Raw genomic sequence first — 14,027 nt, forward strand, 5'->3', positions numbered from 1 at the left:
GAGTCCGGCGGGACCGGCGCAAGACCGGCTTGTCCCTGAAGCGCCGGCGCTGAAGCGCCTGACGTTTCCCTATGAAGGGCGCTGGTGCTTCTGGGAGTTGAAGTCCGTAAGCCTGCTTAGCCAATGGCAGAGGCTGAAGCAGGAGTCAGTGTCGAGTTCGCTGACTATAGGTTACAGTTTTAGTGCACCGCAAAGCGGCTGCAGTTGCTAGTAGTTAACACGAGGTCTCGGGGGCAAGGATCTCCTGGGCGTTCCTGCCGTGCCTGAGGACCCACAAGTAAGTGCTTTCCTAAGCGTGTGAATCTTATTGCTGAGTTCACGCTCTTCAGCTCAAAGCAGTCGCTTAGTGCTTAGTGCGTAAAAGCAGCACAAGTGTTCTTTAAATAAAGCGGCAAAAGGCAATTCAAATAAGGCAATTCAATAATGTTATCTAAACACACATTCGTTGCTTCTTTCACTCAGATGGCAATACACTTGGACAAAGGCAGGCAAACCGTAAGTTAATGCTCGTTGCAAAACACGTGAGAATTAACCCTTAGCATTCAGAGTGCCGACCTCCCACCAAGTTACCTAATGCTGAATGCAAGCTCTCCTTGCTGCTTTTAAGAGTGGAGTCCGGCGGGACCGGCGCAAGACCGGCTTGTCCCTGAAGCGCCGGCGCTGAAGCGCCTGACGTTTCCCTATGAAGGGCGCTGGTGCTTCTGGGAGTTGAAGTCCGTAAGCCTGCTTAGCCAATGGCAGAGGCTGAAGCAGGAGTCAGTGTCGAGTTCGCTGACTATAGGTTACAGTTTTAGTGCACCGCAAAGCGGCTGCAGTTGCTAGTAGTTAACACGAGGTCTCGGGGGCAAGGATCTCCTGGGCGTTCCTGCCGTGCCTGAGGACCCACAAGTAAGTACTTTCCTAAGCGTGTGAATCTTATTGCTGAGTTCACGCTCTTCAGCTCAAAGCAGTCGCTTAGTGCTTAGTGCGTAAAAGCAGCACAAGTGTTCTTTAAATAAAGCGGCATAAGGCAATTCAAATAAGGCAATTCAATAATGTTATCTAAACACACATTCGTTGCTTCTTTCACTCAGATGGCAATACACTTGGACAAAGGCAGGCAAACCGTAAGTTAATGCTCGTTGCAAAACACGTGAGAATTAACCCTTAGCATTCAGAGTGCCGACCTCCCACCAAGGTACCTAATGCTGAATGCAAGCTCTCCTTGCTGCTTTTAAGAGTGGAGTCCGGCGGGACCGGCGCAAGACCGGCTTGTCCCTGAAGCGCCGGCGCTGAAGCGCCTGACGTTTCCCTATGAAGGGCGCTGGTGCTTCTGGGAGTTGAAGTCCGTAAGCCTGCTTAGCCAATGGCAGAGGCTGAAGCAGGAGTCAGTGTCGAGTTCGCTGACTATAGGTTACAGTTTTAGTGCACCGCAAAGCGGCTGCAGTTGCTAGTAGTTAACACGAGGTCTCGGGGGCAAGGATCTCCTGGGCGTTCCTGCCGTGCCTGAGGACCCACAAGTAAGTACTTTCCTAAGCGTGTGAATCTTATTGCTGAGTTCACGCTCTTCAGCTCAAAGCAGTCGCTTAGTGCTTAGTGCGTAAAAGCAGCACAAGCGTTCTTTATATAAAGCGGCATAAGGCAATTCAAATAAGGCAATTCAATAATGTTATTTAAACACACATTCGTTGCTTCTTTCACTCAGATGGCAATACACTTGGACAAAGGCAGGCAAACCGTAAGTTAATGCTCGTTGCAAAACACGTGAGAATTAACCCTTAGCATTCAGAGTGCCGACCTCCCACCAAGTTACCTAATGCTGAATGCAAGCTCTCCTTGCTGCTTTTAAGAGTGGAGTCCGGCGGGACCGGCGCAAGACCGGCTTGTCCCTGAAGCGCCGGCGCTGAAGCGCCTGACGTTTCCCTATGAAGGGCGCTGGTGCTTCTGGGAGTTGAAGTCCGTAAGCCTGCTTAGCCAATGGCAGAGGCTGAAGCAGGAGTCAGTGTCGAGTTCGCTGACTATAGGTTACAGTTTTAGTGCACCGCAAAGCGGCTGCAGTTGCTAGTAGTTAACACGAGGTCTCGGGGGCAAGGATCTCCTGGGCGTTCCTGCCGTGCCTGAGGACCCACAAGTAAGTACTTTCCTAAGCGTGTGAATCTTATTGCTGAGTTCACGCTCTTCAGCTCAAAGCAGTCGCTTAGTGCTTAGTGCGTAAAAGCAGCACAAGTGTTCTTTAAATAAAGCGGCATAAGGCAATTCAAATAAGGCAATTCAATAATGTTATCTAAACACACATTCGTTGCTTCTTTCACTCAGATGGCAATACACTTGGACAAAGGCAGGCAAACCGTAAGTTAATGCTCGTTGCAAAACACGTGAGAATTAACCCTTAGCATTCAGAGTGCCGACCTCCCACCATTATCTCTAACTACTGCAAAATGGAAACGTTGCAGATTCTGACGAAGACATCGAATGGGCAATTACGAAGCTAAAGTCTTCCAGGGCAGCAGGCCCTGATGGAATTTCCAACGTGATGCTGAAAACACATAAAATTTTATGGGCAAATATGATATGCTCTCTGTTTGAAAGAATTTCATATGAAAAACCCTGCCGGAGTCATGGCTAAGGGCAGTGGTAGTGCCAATATTCAAAAAGGGCAATCGGGATGATCCCAACAACTATCGCCCGATTGCCCTGTTGGACACAATTGGTAAGGTTTTCGGTTCCTTCCTCCAAAAGCGTTTGGCAAATTGGGCGGAAGAGGCTGCAGTGAGTGATCCTCGGCAAACAGGTTTTACCAAAGGAGTAGGAGTTGAGTTAAATCTGGTCCTCCTAAACTGTTTAAAACTCGAGGCCCTAATGAGGAAGAAAATGTTGTACTTTGCCTTTATAGATCTGAGTCAGGCATTTGACAGCATTAACCGTAACCTCTTATGGAAAAAACTAAATGATTGGAATTGCCCAAGTGATTTGTTGGTGCCCCTGATTGCACTACACTCTAACACGTCCTTTAGAGTAAGGCTAAATCAGCAGATGAAATTCATGCAAAAAGGGGCGTAAAGCAAGGCTGCCCGCTTGCAGCACAACTATTTAAGCTCTTCATTTCAGACTTATCACGGGCCTTAAAAGACCTAAGGATCTTTCCGCCGACAGTAAACAGGCAAAAAATTAGCTGGGTCATCTATGCAGACGACATCGTTCTCATGGATTCCAATCCAATTGGGCTACAGAGATTGTTAAATGCGCTTCAAAACTAATTCCTGCAAAATGACTTACGAATAAATTCTAAAAAGTCGAAGATAATAGTGGTCGGTCAAGGAATGCAAGTACGATCTCGAAAATTTCACTGGCAAATCATGAAAGAACAACTAGAATCATCGAATAGTATCAGATACTTAGGAGTTTAATTTAACAATTCCATTCGTGAGTGGGATTGGACACAAGATCTGTTGGCCCGGATGCAAATGTTTGCACTTCAAGGTGCAAAATTGCACGCAGCACATGGTAAATTTTCCTTTAAACCAATATTAACATTCTACCTTCAAAAGGTGGCGCCTTCTATAACCTTTGGGTGTGAATCTGGCTGGAATAGCCCCCAGGACCTGTGGGACAAGCTTGAGGGGAAATTCTGGAGAAAAGTCCTAAGCCTGCCAAAAAATTCCTCAGTGGCTGCGATACGATACGAGTTATGTATCGAATCACTCTACGGTGCAGTCTTGTGGAAATCAATCTCCGCCCTGAGGAAAATGATGCTGGAGCCCCCGGCGAAACCATATGAAATCATGCACACAGTCTCAGAGCACCCTTCTGATGGCCTAGTAAATAAGTGGAAGGATAAGCTGGATACCATAGGAACATGTTCCTACGATTATGTCTCAATCTCTATAAAACCAAAGAAATACTTGTAAGGAGGCGCGAGATATCTGAACAGGACGCTCAACGTCGTTTTTGTAGCCAAGCGACAGAATCATTACGGCATCTAACCATTGACTGTGAGGTGATTGGCGCTCAGCGCTCCCTACACTTAGCTCAGTGTGCTCCTTTATCTGGAAACATGGATGCCTGGTGGTGCTATTTGATTGGAGGTTTTAACACTCACATAACCTGTGCGATTATAAATTTCATGGACGCTTTGGGGTTATCCAATCTAGAGGGCCTGGCCTGAGATGTGTGGATCCTTGGGATTACTTGTTTTTAGATTCTGTGATGAACTGTAACTTAAAGTTTGTCTTTCCTTTTGTATAAACTGATGTTACATAAAAAAAAAAAAAAAAAAAAAATTGTCGGTATAGACGTGTCTAGAGTTTGTTTTTTGAGCAATGGTAGCACCCAGGATTGTTTAAGATTGTTGGGCACAAGGCTCGTCTTAAAGGAGGCGTTGGTAAGCTTCGAGATGAAAGGGGCTAAGCCTCTGGCTGTGTCCTTTATAATTTGGGCTGGATAGTTATCTCTTTTACAATTGGAGGGTTTAAGTGAAAGTATAATTTTTTCTCTTTCGGTGATGGATATTTTCTTGAAGCTGAAGTTAGAGGCAATAGCAGCAGTCATGGTTGCCATTAGTTGCAAAGGTAATATAGCCCAGCAGATTTGCTCACAAAGCAATTTCAGCACAAAGCAATGTGCACCACTGCTCTGTTCTGGAAAGCCAAACACAGAATGCAGAGCAGCTCTGTGGTGTGGTCTTTTATAGGGATGCTGTGGAGCACTTGGAACCAGAAAGCGGCCCTAAATCTTTCCCAAAAATAGTTAGATGTATAAGGGCAACGTGTGGGACCTCTGTAAGGGTGCCCTTTCGCAGTAACACTCCATACACTGTAGAAAAGAAAACAGTACTTTTTCGATGTCCAGGGGCTCGGATGGTGTCCGGCAAATAAGGGCCCACGCGCAGCATGGGTGCGGTCCCACGGTGATGTTGTGAATGTTCTCGAATGGGACGGATGTCCGCAGGATGCGTAGATGGACGAATACTTTGTGCGCATGTGCATAGCTGTCCTACGGACACCGTTGGGATCCCCGGACTAATTAAAATTGTGACATACATGCGGCAAACATTTTGGAACAAGCTGGGTGTTTGTAGGGTACAGCAGGTGGGATGTTCATGTGCACAGATACCCGTAGGGCGTGGGTGGGGGCCTCAAACTACTAAAAGTAAGTTCCAAGTTTCTTCGCTCATGCTGGACAGGGGCGGTGTTGCCAGGTCACAGAGGAAGAGATACGTATCGGATGCGCGTAGCTGAGCAACGGACAAACATGCGCTCCAACAACTTATTACAGGTGTTTGACAAGATGTGGCCTGTAGTGGCGTATTACGGATGCCTCCATTGTGACTGCGGATAGGACGGGCAGGTGTGATGTCCATAGGACACCTCCTTTTTGCTTAATTGTGGTCATCCCCACCAGTACTGTGTGCTGCAGAGTCATAACGGGATAAAAAAAAAGGAAAAGCCACACATACACTCAGCAACAATTTACATATAAACCTTTATTTCCACACATTCATAGAAACTATCAGGAAAGGGTAGCAGAAATGGATACATATACAGGGGAATTGGGGATTTGTACAAGTTGGTTGTGAGGAGAGGAAGGGTCGAGGTCTCATCGTAACATCTCTGATCACACGGAATTTGCGGGGATGGCCAGCTGGGAAATGGGGAAGGGGTACATATGCCGATGGGGCAGTGGTATTTTATTTTCTCCATAATATGTCCTTCTACGAATTCTTTTATGGCGGGAAAATTGTTGAGCAATTCCTCCATTTTGGCGTCCAGGCTGTCCAGTTTGCTATTTACAGAGTTTCCTTCACTTCCTATGGCCGCATGCTGTTGTGGAAGAGGCACCAAATAAATAAATAAATAAATACATGTTCTGTTAAAGAAAAAAATAATCTGTTAGGTGTACATGAAGCAATATATATTAATTGTTTTAACTTTCAGTCTGCAGTGTGTAACAATGGGGTTACTATCGTCACTCATTTCGTCATGAGCGAAATTCTCTTCCAGCCATTCTAGGAGACCTGCCATTGCTGCGTAAAAAAAGAAACATCATGCTATTATATTATGGTTCACTGCACAAACTGTGCAATTATAAGACAAACTTTAGTGTACTTACCACGCTGTAGTGATGTTCTGCTCTCAGTACTTTGCAGTCCTTACTCTGCCAGTTGGTTCTTCGTTCCTATGTAAAGCAGCAGTACTGTAAGATTGTTGAAGTCAGACGTTAGTTCTCTTGTTGGTGCATTCCATTATGGTGCATACCCTATGCCTTTGCTCTGTTTTTTTCATAAGTACAGAGCTTGCAGACCTACTCTATTTTCCCTTGCAATTCACATACATGGTGCTGTTTGTATATGTTCCTTGTCTTTGCTGAATGGTACCACTATGTAAGAGAACCCCTGCGTTCCTCAGCAGGTTGGATGCCACCCGATGTCCGTGAACAGATGCATAGTCTGCGACCACTGCGCCCATTAACATGGAGCCAGAGGGTTCAGTATGTTGAATGGTACATCTATACACACTAAGGGTATCCTGTTAAAAACCTATGACATTCAGTGAAAAAACGCTGTTAAAGGGACGTTATGGTTAAGTTGTGCTACTAAAAGCCTATCAAATTCAGTGAAAAAATTATGTTAAAGGAACGTTATGGTTAAGGTGGCCTACTAAAAAACTATCAAATTCAGTGAAAAAACATTGTAAAAGGATGTTATGTTTTAGCTGCCCTAATAAAAAGCTATCAAAATCAGTGCAAAAGCTTTTTTAAAGGGACATTATAGTTACTTTGCACTAATAAAAACCTATCCATATTATGCTTACAAGTAAAACTGAAAACCCCAGAAATTACCCAATTATGGTGAGCAAAGCAGCCATAACTCACACCACCACCGTGCACTGCTAAGACAAACACCCAGGACATCAAATATGACATCACAAATGCTATTGCAATCCCTCCTCGACAAGAGTTACCACCACCACCAGCTGGTGGACCTACACAAGAAAAAAAAGAGCAGTACTTCCAAAGACAATGAAGAGATCCAAGATGATGAGGTAGAGGAAGTGCCTATCTCTAACACCAAGAGATAATCATGGTTTAGGCAGTTCTTTACCACTGTTGGGAATGTATCAAAAGCTAAAGCTACCAAACTGAAGTGCAACATTGTACTCAGTCGCAAACTACCTGAACAGTACTCCTACGGGACCTCATCCATGCGCCGCCACACCCAATCCAACCACTGCAATGCTCTCAGAAAGGCTCCTGTCTTCCTCAATCTTATATACCTCAACCAGTACTGTAATCACACAGACTACTTCTGTGGGACACACAACCCCACCAGCTACCTTGCAAGAAATAAATGAGGCTGTTGATCCATATCTTTCGAAGTCAGCAGTCCTCTGTATATACTGCAACACACCTCTCTGCAGGGGGGAGCAATTTCAAAGTGCTTTTAAAGCTGTAATCAAGGAGTGTGAGAAACACTGCCCCCTACCTTAGATGTAACACACATGCAACATCTTCCCTTGTCCACCTGCCCCTCCATATTAGTGCTTGGCACCGCTTACCTCATTTCCCTCCTCACCATACGTCTACAATCTCCTGCAAAAAAAGAAATACAAAAACAACAAAAAAACAGGTTCCTTTAGGAATCACCTTTCAAAGTTAAAACATGTAACTAAATAAAACGCATGGATTCCATCTACTTAACATTTCTCAGTAAAGTACATAGACTCAATAAGAGTTTCCAACATTCCCATTAGCATTTTGTGTTATGCTAATGGGAATAATGTGCCACCCAAAATGATTGGACCAAGCGGAGCCAGGGTGGATAACAAGGGCTCTGTACCGCTATCCCCCGTTCAAGCCCCTGCAATGAGGGATGAAGGCCATTATCATCCCGGGTTGCCAAATTAGTAACCCTAAACTGCTAAAAAGAGGATGTTTCTTCCTAATCCGGGACACGCGTGGCGTCCTACTGTAGGAAAGAAAATCATTTTCCAAGATGGCCACCATTGAAAGGGAAGGTGGGGCTGCATACCGAGCCCCTCTTCCCCTTCCATGTCGGCCTGCACAAGGCGAAGTGAGAACCCTATGACTATATTAGCACAAGCACATATTTACCCTTTCAAACCTATCGCAATTTTGAAAAACTTTAACACACAGCCGGTCCCTGGTGGACATGGCCACGTCAGCCCCATTGGTCATTCCTCTGGTCATGGTGAGTAGCCAGATTGTCCAGGTCATGACCTTATGCCAGGACACGGACAATCTGGCCACTGCCCATGGCCACAGGCTATACCTCAGACACCAAAGGTATATAACAATTTTTGTACCTACATTATGACACTTGTCATAAAATAAAACACAAACACATTTGCAAAACCATAATTTCAGGTACTTTCCAATGCTCCTTAGATGGGTTTGCTGGAAATCCGCCCATGTTTCATTTTTTCAAAAGTGTTGCGTACATACAATATTTATATAACATAGCCCTCACTTGACCGAATCCATTCAGACTATGCACAAACATTTGTCAAACGGCAACAAAGTTATAAGCCACCTAAAAATGTTGAGACCCCCCTTCTAATTACCCCCCTCTTAACAAAATCCCACCAGACTTTGCAAACGTATTTATATCTAGATGATCTGAAATAATTTTGCAAACTTTTGTGCAGATTTGTCAAATGTCATCACATTTATAAGCCTTTACAATATTTTGGGACCCCCCCCTCTAATTTGTTTCTCTTGACAAAACAGCACCACACTTTTCAAATCCATTCAGAATCAGGTCTCATGTGAAATTCCAAAATCTCATGCACTTTCATTGAGTGGCGCCAAAGTTATAAGCCATCAGAAAACTATTTTCCACTAACCCTGTAATGCACAAATAAGCATAGATGCCACCGAACATCTGAGATGTTTGCGAACATCACAGGACCGCTCCACACTGTTTGCGGACATCGTAGAAGAAAAACACCTGTTTTCAGGCTTTTTAAGGCCATGTCCCATCCGATCCTTATCACCCTTAACTCCTCAGAGATTGTTTAATTAGTTTGACAAGTGCAATGCTGGGATTTTCAATATGTTTTTACCACAATGTCTGCGTACACTGTAGGCTCTCCGAGAATCCAACATGGCGGTAATATCCCAAAATCTGACACACTTCACGCTTTTCACCATCCAATCAGCGGGCGTGTTCGACTGAACCCAGATATCACTAACTTATTTCTTCCTACTTTTTGGTTGTTTTAAAAAAAAAATACTGGGTGGATTTAGACCAAATTTAAAAAAACATGTTTTTGGGACCAAGCTGCCGATCCTGCCACAAATTTGGTGAAAATCCATCTAGCGGTTTGGACTGTAGACATGAGCAACATGTTTTTCCATTGTGTCTATGGGTAAAAACCACACATTCTGGGTCCCCCCATAACTTTGACCCCCCTTGCCGAAACCACACTAAACTTCGCAGGATCAATCTGATGGAGCCATATACTTTGTTTGCAAAGATTCTTGAGGATTTGTTCGGGGGGACAAAGTTATAAGCCACCCAAACAGTGCTCTTCCTATGGGTTGAGCAAATTAACCATAACTACAGGGCTGCTACCACAGGCCCTGTAACATATATGCATTACACGGCCCGCGGTAGCAGGCATGTACTTATGGTTAAGTTGCTCAACCCATAGGAAGACCGCTTTTTGGCAGGCTTATAGCTTTGCTCCCCCATGACAAACTTGCATCAAACTTTGCAAAAAAAAGTGTATGGGCCGCTCTGAATTTTTTTGCAAAGTTTGCTGAGGTTTCGTCCGGGGGGCAAACTTATAGGGGGATCCCACATTTTGTTTTTCTCCATAGACTGAATGGATAAAACTTTCCACACGCTTACAGCCAAAACCGTTGGACAGATTTTCATCAAATTTGCAGCAGGATTGGCACATTGGTCCCGGAAGCGTGCTTTTCTAAATTTGGTGATAATCTGTTCGATACTTTTTTTAAAAGCAGATAAAATGTACGTCTCAAAAAAATAGTGATATCTGGCTCCGCTCCGCGGTACCATTCCCCTGTTCGCTCTGCAGTCAAATTCTGATTGGCCTGGAGTGTGGCGTGATGTCGATGGATATTGGATGCGCCCAGTGGTTAGCTGGAGGGAAGCGTGATGTGCATCATCATTTTGGTTAACACCGCCATGTTGTATCCCAGGATAGTGCGGTGCCGAAAGGGGCTGACAAACATTCTTTGCAGAAGCTGGTGGTGAGAAGAGGGGATGGAAAGGGTGGGGGAGTGAGAAGTGGTTCATGTGATATATATTTCATTATTTGGAAGAAGACGGTGGTGTGCCAGCGGTATCCGTGCATACTGCCCCATTTGGCGGCTACCTCCTCAGGCGAGTTCCTTGTGTGATGAATGCAGGTAGCCTTTGTTACGGCACATTAAGTCTTGAGGTGACATCTTTGTGTGGTGACTACTGGCAGGCTCAATTGCTGATGGCGCATGGATGGCAAATGACAATTGGCAACCCTATCGAGTCAGGCGGTAGGCTACCGCATTATAAGCAGTCCTACTTCCTAAGGATTTTGCTATCCAAAACTACCAATTTATGAATGTAGCACGCCTGGCCGCCGGAGGCTTAGTGTGAGCAAGGAACAGCATCCTCCACTGTATGGTGGGCGTGTTAAAAGGCCCATTAATTTGATTAATGTGCTGCATGCCCTTGCATGACCCGTGAAACAGACACACCATCTCTGCACTGAGCACCATGAGATAAAGGGCCTCATTACGACCCTGGCGCTAATGGGTTAATGGCGCCGTAAAAGGCTGCGGCGCCGTTAACCCATTAGTGCCTAATTACGAGGTCCCTTTGCGGGACCCGACCTTAACGGCTGGTCTAGACCAGCCGTTAAAGTAGGGACCCGCAAAGGGACCTTTGCGGTAAGTATGGTACTGCAATTTGCGGTACCGTACTTAGCGCCTTCTCCATTCCCATTATGCCCTATGGGGCAAAAATGGGAATGGGGAAGGGCCATGGGGAAATGGGGAAATACTGCCCCGCCAACCTTGTAATGGGGCAGTATTTCCCCATTTCACCATGGCGGACACGTTACGATACCGGCACCAACCATGGTGCTAATAGCGCCATGGTTTAGCGCTGGTATCGTAATGAGGGCCAAAGTGTCTAGTAGTCATTGGCGGTTTGTAGAGTTGGTGAAAAGATTTCACTGTACATGTGACAGTCTCTAGTCAGTCTGGAAAATGGCATCACTGTTGCTGCTTGGTTACTCCCATACAAGTACATTTAAGGACAAGTAAGTACACAGCATAAACTTTGTATTTCAAAGAATGTCAGTGGTGGTTTGAAAGGTACTTTGGGTGTGTGGTGCTGCCTGAATAATGATCTTCTTTACCACATGCACTGACTTTGAACTGTGAAAATATTCCATGAATCGGGCGCTTGGTGTGTTGTGGTGTTTGTTCAATGTCACTCTCACCATTGTGAAGCTTTTTCTCACACTTTTCCCATGCTCTCTCCTTTTCAGTAGCTGAGTAGGTAAGGGTTTGTACAGGAGGTGGACCTGACAGTGCACATGTTTTGTTTCCCTTTAAGAAAAACATAGACCAGAAAAGTAAAATGACAACGGCAAACCAGAAAAGCATGCTTTACTATTTGTTTTTAAACAATTTTCGAATGGATTCCTGCTTCACGACACACTAACAAAGATTCTCTCTTTTAAACCAATTTCTTAAAATTGTTTCATATAGAATACAATACTGTGGAAGTCTGCAACTTTTGCCGCTCCAGATATTTCTGACTACAGCTCCCATATGCCCTAGCTATGACTGTCAATGCAGAGGGGAATCGGGATTTGTAGTTCAAAACATCTGGAGATGTAAAGGTTGTAGTCTCCTGTAGCAGCCCTGTCCACAAACATGCTGTGCATCTCAGAGCTGTCTGTCTGAGCTCTTCCATGCAAATGGTTTGTTCAGAATTTAAAGCCAGTGCTTTGTCTCACTAAAGCATCAGGGCCTTTGCACTCTTTTAGTTGAAATTAGCCCTGAGCCTGAGGGTGTTGGGGGCCCGCAACTGTCCCATGTTGCCAGCCAGCAGTGTCATAACACACCAATATATCTGGAGATGCAAAAGTTGAAGACTCCTGTAACAGCTCCGGCATACACATACTATGCATCTCAGAGCTGTCTGTCTGAGATCTTCCATTCATACTGTTTGTTCAGAGTTTAGAGCCAGTGCTTTGTCTCACTACAGCATCAGTGCCTTTGCACTATTTTAGTTGAAATTAGCTCTGAGCATGATGGGGGTGGGGGGCCCACAACTGTCCCATGTTGCCAGCCAGCAGTGTCATAACACAGCAATCTATTTCTCTTTGAATCAATTTTGTCAGGCTTTAAATGTGTGATGTGCAGCATTTGTCTTACAAGCTGCATTTGCTGGCACTTTTGCGGCTGTCACTTCCCTTTGGGTATACAGAAGTGTTATCACCTCTTTGCCTTTTCACACTGCCATACTTAAAAAAAAAAAAAACAATTGGTAATTTATGTGTCAAAGGTAGGGACGGCATCAGGGCCTTTCCTCTCTTTCAGTGGAAAGTGGACATGAGGCTCAGGGAGGCCTTCAGCAACTGCCCCTTGTTGCAAGTCAGCAGTCAACTAAAACAACAAAATATTTTTCTCTATATTACTTTTGTTCTGGGGCTTTCAATGTGTGGTTTGCAGCACTCGCTTTACACGCTTTACACGCGGTATTTGTCCGTGTGGCCGTCACTTACCCTGGGGTATACAGATTTGTTATCACCTCATTGTATGTTTGATGAGGAAAATAAGTCTTAATGAGGACGAAGCCGGTCACAGTGCTCACAGCTCACACATTTGGTACAGTTCATTCTCATGTTGGGTCAGAGGACAGGGAGTCCTTTCTTGCAATTTCTTAAAGGCCATATGTCAAGTGAAGTCATTTACTGTGATGTTATAAGACAGCAGTTCTCATGACAGGATTTCCTGTGATGTTATGTCCTGTCATTTGTTCGGGTCAGGCTGAAATGACTTAATTTCTTGGTATGTATGTCATCATTATGCTAATTACTATTTTTGAAACGTTAAGATTCCTACAGGTTTTTGATTACAGAAAAGCTCCTAGCGCCTTCCACTGAAAAGTATGTCCACTGGTTCCAAGTAGGTTTCACATTGTTGCCTTGTGTGTGTGGTTTGTCAGCATTGTACACAGTATTAGTTACATGGTTGTGGTGATTGTTAGCACATCTTCCAGTTTTGGGTCCATGGCTGCAGATGGTGGAGTCAACAGTCCTGCAATGTGTCCACTGGGTGAAGTGTTGAAGTTCTGTGTGTATACAAGTGCATACGGTTCCAGTGGATGGTTTATGTGGTTGGGTTGTGGCCATTGCACAGATTACTCAGCACTGAACTGTATTATGATTTATTGATTGTTTGTATTTAATAGAGTATTGGGAGCAGGGCCAATGTTGTGAAGGTTTTGTGGTTTTGTTGGAAGTAGTAAAATGCTATGTGAATGGAAGTGGGTATGGGTGCTGGAGGCTGTGTTATGTTTGATTATTCTGCTAACTGGTTACATGGTTGCATGCATGGCTGTATTATGCAGCGATAGGTGTGGACAAGGCCTGGGCTCTTGGGTGCATGGCGGAAGGCTGTAGGCCATAGGCCATGCCCCCAAGAGGGTAAGTCTTGGCCACACCCATCACAGCATAATGCAGCCATGCATGCCAACACTGTCACTGTCTGGATGCCACAAATATGTTTACAGAGTCATTTTATTTTCTCTTTCGCTCCTTTGGGTAAGTTGTTATAACGATACATTGCTGCATTGTACACCGTTACAACTCTGCATCTTTCCGAGGGTGGTCACCTTTACAGAATGGTTGTGAAGGACATTTTACACTTGGTAGAGCACCAGAAGTGATCTGTCATGCATACACTTTCATATGGTGTAGGACATAGCATTTGTTTCACATTAGGGAGTGAAATGCCACCACCTGCGTTTCCTATTGTTAGCCCCTAAAGACACCCTTTGTTTAGGA

This window comes from Ambystoma mexicanum, chromosome 2q (genome assembly GCF_040938575.1).
Source record: "Ambystoma mexicanum isolate Mex_15411 chromosome 2q, UKY_AmexF1_1, whole genome shotgun sequence".
Lineage (NCBI taxonomy): Eukaryota > Metazoa > Chordata > Amphibia > Caudata > Ambystomatidae > Ambystoma > Ambystoma mexicanum.